Source organism: Pteropus alecto, unplaced genomic scaffold (genome assembly GCF_000325575.1).
Source record: "Pteropus alecto unplaced genomic scaffold, ASM32557v1 scaffold251, whole genome shotgun sequence".
Lineage (NCBI taxonomy): Eukaryota > Metazoa > Chordata > Mammalia > Chiroptera > Pteropodidae > Pteropus > Pteropus alecto.
The window spans coordinates 2,022,698-2,030,879 of NW_006431048.1; positions in this window are offsets into that span (position 1 = coordinate 2,022,698).

The following is an 8,182-nucleotide window of genomic DNA, read 5'->3' on the forward strand; positions in this document are numbered from 1 at the left end:
GTTGTTTCTTTATATGCAAAACTGGGATGATGCTAATATTTGCCCGATAGAGCTGTAGCGATAACAAATGTCCAGCAGTCAGCAAAGAGCCTGGCACATACTAGACACTCAATAAACAATAGCTATCATTTGCTTCATCTGTAGGCATCTTGCTTACCGTAAAAGACTAAGATCAAGTGAGACCAGCATGTAAAAGCATTTTGAAAGAATTAAAATGATAGAGATGTAAACCATCACTACTGTTTTTTCTTTGCAGAATGAGTTAGTATATATAAGGCTTTTAAAGCTGTGTGGCCTTGAACCCTTGCAAATCCATTCACAATTTGCCTCCTCTGTGAAAGAGGAAGGGAGGCAAACCCATCTTTTGCAGCTGGGAAGGTAACTTCAGATAAGATACCAGGGCTCCTGGGAAAGAAGGAAGGGGAAGGGGATTCTCTCTTTCCCGCCGTGAGGTACTTTCCAAGACCATGCTGCTGTGCAGAGTGGGGACTACCATCTGACGTTAAAGTGGAAGGAAAACATACCAAAAAAGAAGAGTATCTTTACAACTAAATGCCATGTGTTCCCAAATACATGCATATTTTTGTATATCTATTTATTCATTCTGTTTTCCCTGTCTAGACTCAAACTGGGCAAGATGTTTTACAGTTAAAACATATTATCCACACAGCATGGGGATACGGTTTCTTTTTCAACTAAAAGCTGTTTTCAGAAGACTGGATGGCATTTCCCCTCCTTTCCGCATGAAGGGTCCTAATTAGAAGGGGGTGGTAGGCAAGGAGGGGGAGCATGGTCTTTCCTGGCAAGGGGCAATTGCTGAGTATTGACTCTGGTGGAAAGTCTGGATTCCTGAGTGTTTTTCAGGGACCCAGGAACCTCTGTTCCACTGAGTAGGTTAACAAAAAGTACACAAGTCTAATCCTATCAGAGTTTATCTCTGAGCAAGCTATCTCCCCAAGTATATTTGCTATTGGTACTTGTTACATTTCCTTAGATAACAGTGCAAATATGAGAACAATGAAGGAGAAGAGGGACCAGCAATAAGTACAGACAAGAAGTAAGAGATCCAGAGTTAGGAGAAGAGAATATGGGACAAAGAGAAGAGGGACGTAGCAGGGGAGAAATTGTGTCTATGTATCAAAGGTCTGGCATGTACTACTCAACAGTGCCAGGCTTGGGGTGGCACTAAGGATATGGCTACCCTAGGGAGGAAATTGACATATATTGAGTCCTTACATGTTGTTAGACACAGTATTAGGTGCTTTATTATATGGTTTCTCATTTAACATTTGCAAAAAGCCCAAGAGATAAGCTTTATATTTATCTCAATTTCCTAGGTGCGGAAAATCCTCAGGAAGATTAAGTGACTGGTTTAAGGTCACACAGCTAGTATATGGCAAACCTAGACTTAAATTTACACCTCTAAAATTCCAAAGCCTACCCTGTTTCCATTGTACCAACTGTCTTCTCGATAAGTTTTCTAATGGTGGATGTTTAACACTTTAAGGGATATTCACAAATTTTAGGAACATTCACAAATTTATTTTAGCCATTTTTGCTTTTTTGTTTATAAATATAAAATGAATAATAAACTTCAAACAATAAAGTAAAAAGTTCCTCCTTGCTCATCATGAATTCCACTCTCCAGAGGTATCACTGTTGACAGTTTGGGGTATATCCCTCCACATCTCTTCCTATGCTGGTCTTTAAAAAAATTGATCATATTATGTACATTGATTTTCAACTTTGTTTTTTCTCTAAACTAATGATATATATCATTATATTCTATATCAGTACCTATAGATCTAATTATTTTAGTGGCTGGCTGCATGAAAATTCACTACATGAATGAACCATCATTTATTTATCAATTTTCCTAATGGTAGGCATTTAGATTGTTTCTGATTTTTCATCAATAATGCTGAAACAAATTGTTGAAATGAATATCTTTATATAAAATATCTCTTCATATGCATGCATTCCAGTAAGATATTTATCAAAGTGAGATGGTTGGGTCAAAGGGAATAAGGCTTCTATAGCTTAATAGAAACTTCAGGGAAGAAATTTATATTCCCATCAACAGTATGACAGTCCTATGTTTCATCACAATCTTTCCAACAGGGGAAAGTATCAATCTTTAAAAACTTTTTGATAAACTACCAGGTGAAAAAATAGCCACTCAGGTGGTTTGAACTTAATATTCCTTTGGTTATTAGGGGTAGAGGACAAAATCTGGCTGAGAGGCAGATGCTCGGAGTTTCCCAATGTCAGTCACTCAGATCAGTGACTCATCCGTGTCCCCACATGCTAATATCAGAGCACATGCAAATTGGGTCTAACCAGAATGACAAATTTCTTCGTGCCTTGGGCCTTCAGAGGTCACTCATTTATTGAGAACCTATTATGAGCCAGGCACTATTCAAGTGTACAGGCAATATCCCTGTACACTTGAAACTTATACTCTTGGTGAGAGAGTCAACAATAAACAAGTAAACACATACACAAGGTACTTCATGGATAAGTTTTATAGGGTTGCTCAGAAACTGCTAGAGCTTTGAATATCAAATCCTACTACTGTACAATAAGAGACAAGACAGACACACTCATCCAAATGTTCCTGATAGCTCTTGGTAATTTCAAATTCTAAATCAAGCCCCAAATCTAAATCATCATCTTTCCATACAAACCTGGGCCTCTCCAATGTCTCCCATCTCAGCAAATGGGCAAGACTGAACTGGGAATCATCCTTGACATCTCTCCCTCATTCTCCATATACAATCTAATATCAAATTTGGTTTATATATGTCCTCGGTATTTCTGGAATCTCTCTCTCTCTATCCATCTTCACTCCCACCTTCACTCCATATAAGCTACCAGTACTTCCAGCCTGGCTATTGTCTCAGCTTAACTGGTACCTGCACATAGTCCAGTTCTCCTCCAAGTGGATTTCACACTGCTGTCAGTCTCCTAACTTCTTCTCTTTAAAAATCTCCAAAAGCTGTTCTTAGGATAAACACAAAGCCTCCTACCATGACCCATGAAGCCATGCAGATCTGGTCCTACCCACTCCTCTGGCCTCATTTCCACCACTCAGTCACGTTGACATTCTTCCCTCCCCTCATACTCACTGAGCTTCTATCCAGTAGTCTTCTATTCCTTTAGTTTGAAATGATTCTCGACTCTCAATCCAAGCATCACTTCTTCAGGGAGGGCCTCTCAAATGAGCAAAATCCAGATATTATACACTTTTGTGGTACCTTATAGCTCTTTTTCATGGTTCCTGTCATAGTTGTTTTTCTACATTTGCTTGTATTTCCTTTAGACTTTAAGCACCATGGGGCTAGGACCATGTCTGCTTTTGTCTGCCAGCACACCTGCTGGTTCATTATGCAGCATCTCATTCCACTGCATTAAACATTTGCTGAATAAAAGAATGAAATAACTCATATGAGACAGGCTAAACTGTTTGGAACAAATTTTAAGTGCTCCGAGAGTACAGAAAAATAAATGATTAAAGTTGACCATTTGTAGTATAACCAGACCAAAATTAAAAAAAAAGGCTATGTGTTAGGAGCAGGAGTACAAAGAGTGTGCTATATCGGTGGGGACAAGGCTGCCCAAGTTAATGAGGCCAGAATGAGTGAACTTTGAATTCCAAACAAAGAGCTTTAACCCACTCTTATAAACTATGAGGATCTAGTGGAGGTTCTTGGAGGATTAAAGTGAAGGTAGGAAAGACTGACCCAGGTAAGTTAATCTATCATCTGGGTACAGGATAGTTGGAACTAGACAGAGAGGTAGCAGTTAAAGAGGCAAGGAGATTGTTAAAATGCTTAAAGTAGGCTACTGTGATGTTTGTCACTTGGAATAGAAGGGGGAGGGTGACGATCCTGGGATTAAGCAACAGAACTTGGTGATTAACTAACTGGGTTGGGGAAGTGAAGAAAGTGTTAAAACTGCTTTCCTGACTTCACCTTACCCAAAGATTTATACATCAGAAGATACAGAAGTAATGACTGGAGAAAGATGACGTGATCAGCGTCTTGCCAATTCTTAAAACACAATTTTATTTATCCCCCAAGGACTTCAAATGAGGAAACAAAGTATTATGTTGAAAGAAATCCAGACAGATGATACATTAATCACCCAGCATGTCATTCTATTGCATTTTTGTTGGGGCAAGATGTTTAATAAGCAGCATTTAGTTAGACATCCTGGAGGCAACCTATTTCTATTTCTGCAAACCAGGACTCTACTAGACAAAACAAACCCGCTCTACTGCATGAAACAGGCGAAAGAACAACGAACTGAGAGTGAGAATGCCAGGGTTCTGGTCCCAGCTTTTAAACTAACTCCACTCTGTCAACCTGAGATGTATGACTCTCCTGGATACACATTTTCTTATCTGTAAAACTGGCTGGAAGGGGAAGATGGGGACTGGGAGTGATTTCTACTGGTGTTCAGCAGAGCATTAGGATTCTAGGGAGGTACTTCAGGTGGCCCCATGGGGACAAGGAAGGAGGCGAGTGGGCGGCCCATACACCACCCGTGCACCACTAATACCCCCTCACCCTCAGAAGCTCCACTTTACTATCTACTATGTGAGGGATCGGGATGCCATTAAGTCTTCTGTATGAGCCCAACTTTCATCCCCACCACTAAGTGAAAATTACTAGTTCTAGATGCTTGTCCCTTAGGAGTCAGCTGTCTGATTTCCCAAAGAATGATATTACACGTTGATAGCTGTGTGGGTCTATAAGTTAACACCACTCTATGATCTTAAAAAATTTTTGCAGAAGTGAAAATGACACATACCCTTTTAAAATTTGGTGGGGAGTCGGGGGGACTGAATTTTCATTCAGGAATAAACTTTGAGGTTGAATGATGGTAACCAGAGCTGTTAGCCAATAAACAAAGAGCTGTAGGTACTTACTTCAGCCTTCTCTTAATGTCTTGTTTTAAGGTAAAAGTATCACTTGTGTGATAAAAAATTTTATTTCTTTTTAAAGATAAAACAAAACAAAACAAAACAAAAAGCCTCTGACAACTGAGCTCTCCACAACTCAGAGCACAGGGACTACAGTAACTTTCCAGGACTCCCTGACCTCAGAGGCTTCGTCAGGGGCCCCAAGTCTCAGCAACTAGCAAGTAACCAAATCTGACATAATTCACTAATTGCCCACACTTTGCAATTGCAGAAACTTGGATGCTAATCAGAAGACTGGGTTGACTTCTCTTTAGAAACAGAGTAAACAAGGTGACAGCTCAAAATGAACACACTCTAGTATAGGGTTTTACAAAATTCATATCGCAGTTTGCAGTGGATCTTGAGAAAATCAACTAACTGGATTTTTCTATTTAATATTGTTAACTTGGGAAATATGTCCTATGTATTTAAATACTATTAAAATAATGTGATGTCAATTTTTTATTCTTATATCCAATATAGTAACAGGGTTTTGTGTGTGTGTGTGTGTGTGTGTGTGTGTGTGTGTTTAGAGACCACTGAGGCAGTGCTGATAGCCGAATGCATTGATGGTGGAAAATAGGGGGATGTGTGTGTGTGTGTGTGTGAGAGAGAGAGAGAGAGAGAGAGAGAGAGAGAGAGAGAGAGAATTTTTTGTTTCTAGTTTACAAATCTTATATATTTGTGTATGTGTCACAGTGTAAATGGTATTTCTTACTAGGAGCTGTGAAAAAAGTTTGACAAACACCACTTCGGTAGATACTGGGAGTGAGAGTGGAAACGGATCTTCACCAGATTGATCTTAGAAACATTTTAGTAAGTTTGGTTTAAAAATAAAGAAGGGCAGTGGGAGGGACCCAGTGTTTCCTGAGTGATCACCACATTTGTAGACACTGTGCTTGACCTTAACTCACCCCACAAGAGTTGGCCTTTTTGGTGGGAGGAAGGAGGGCAAGAAGGGAAGAGGGTTTCTCAAGAATTTCTCCTATTCTCTAGACGAAGGGAGATTAAATGATTCCTCCAAAATTACAACTAGTAAGAGGCAGATTCTGAAATCCAAGCTGATGGTCATATGACTATTAATTGCAGTTTTATAACTGTAGGGAATGGAGTAGGGAAGCCTAAATTGTTTCTTTAAAGTTATCTTTAAAAAATCCTACCTGGGTCTAAATCGTTATTACCATTATCACCATGGCTGACATTTATTAAGCCTTCACTTTGTTCCAAGCACTGTGTTGAGTGCTTTAAAACCTTCATTTCATGTAATCCTCACAGAAACCTTGAGATATATACTATAATCATCCCGATTTACTGGAGGCTTTCAGCAGTTCAGTAAGTTGATGAACATTGTGGATGCAAAATCCAAATGCACATTAAATAGCTGAATGCAGCTTTAATTACATTTCCTACACACATTCAGGGAAAACATCTGCTAAAAGAGCTATTTCTCTCTCAAAGCGTTAGTCAAAACAGTTAAAATCTCAATTTCTCACCTATGAAATAAAAGTGATATCAGCTGTTCACTTAGGACTTTTTCAGCATTCAGCATTTTCCGGTTCTAAAATGTGTCATGCAGGTAGACTTCCATTTAAAGAGTGCCAGGCAAACACAGCAGTTTATATTATTTTACCACTTCAGCCTCCTAGCTACTCATACTGCATGGCAGTTCAAGAACACCTGGAGCACCACTTTCTGAAGTCCCTGTCCATTTAGCAATTTGCTTACTAGAAGAATATGCCCTTGGGTTCCATCACTGTGTTTGGAAAATGTTCAGTATTCAATATTCTTCATATAAACTGTATAGTTTTAAAAATATTATGCTGTTGATTTATGGATTGGGGTTTATACCCTAATTGGATTTTTTTGTAAGACTTCTTTTCTCATTCTATTGACCTAGATGACTGCTAGCTATAAAGTCCATGCCAGTTCCTCTCTGGCCCCTTTCAGCTCAGCACTCTGGGGGATGCAGTAACCAGAAGCAGAGGTGGGGGTAGATTTCTATTTTTTTTTAAAAAAGCAGCTCAAGCAACTTCAGAAATCCCTAGCTGCTGTGCACTTTCAGCTGAACATGTGAGGCACAGAAGAGAAAACAGGTTTTTATGAATTTGTTTTCATAGTCTAAACAGATGACTGCTCTGGTAGAATTTCAGGCACTTCAATTTAGTTGAGGTTTAGTCGATTGCCTCGTGTATCATGGGTGTCCAACATCTAGTCTTGCCAACTTCAGATAAGTTGTAGCTCCTATATGCTGAAAAAAACGTGGTAAACTAGAGGATCTTAGGGATACCAGTTTTCGAGTTTTTCTACCCTTTTGCAATCTTCTCTCCCTCAGCGTTAAGCTTGTTATTGCAGAATCGTATCTGAATGAGATTTTGTTACATTTGAGTGATTTTCATGTCCTACTAAGCTTGTAAAAATGAAATTCTGCCTGTATCTTTATATTACATCTTTTCCCTCAGAAAAATATAAGACTCGAAATTAGTCTGTGGGCAAACTGAGCTGACCTCCCACTGACAAAGAGGTAAGAGGGCAGCTATTCTTAAAAGAGAAGGTGGGGGGAGAGGGAGGCGGGGGACAGGTAAAACAAAATAAAACAGGGCAGAAATTCAAAGGGAAATGATAGTTCTTGTTTGCGAGATCACACCTGCATCCTAACTGAAAATGGCTGAAAGAGTCTGAACATTCCGTCACACAGCTACCCTGTCCTACCTGGTTTCACTCATGCAGATACCACTCCTGTCATATTCCCAAGAGATAAAAACCGAGACACATATGCTTTCCAAAGCAGACAGGAGATTGGTATGGAGGTTGAGAATGAAGGAGATGGTGGGTGTTTTGACACCTGATGGGGAGATACTGAGCAAGGAGGTAGTTAGGGAAGCAGGTGGACACCGAGGAAGTAAAAGTGACCCTAAAAATAGTCAGCAAAGAGCTACATGTTGTGGTCCTGTAAAATAGATTCTGAATCATGCCAAACATCTGTTATATACCTGAGGACACATTATAATCTGCCAGGAGTAAAATAAAAGTATTTCTGGGTCAATACTAAAAGCAAGTATCAGATGAAAGGAAAAGTAAAACAGGAATTGTAAAAGTGATGTTACCACATCTGTCAATTCAACTTTTGAGACCAAGGAGTGCCTAATGACTGCAGGAGGGGAAATCAAGAGGCTCTGGGTTTCTGAATTGTACCTGTTTTTGAAGGGCCTGGTCTAA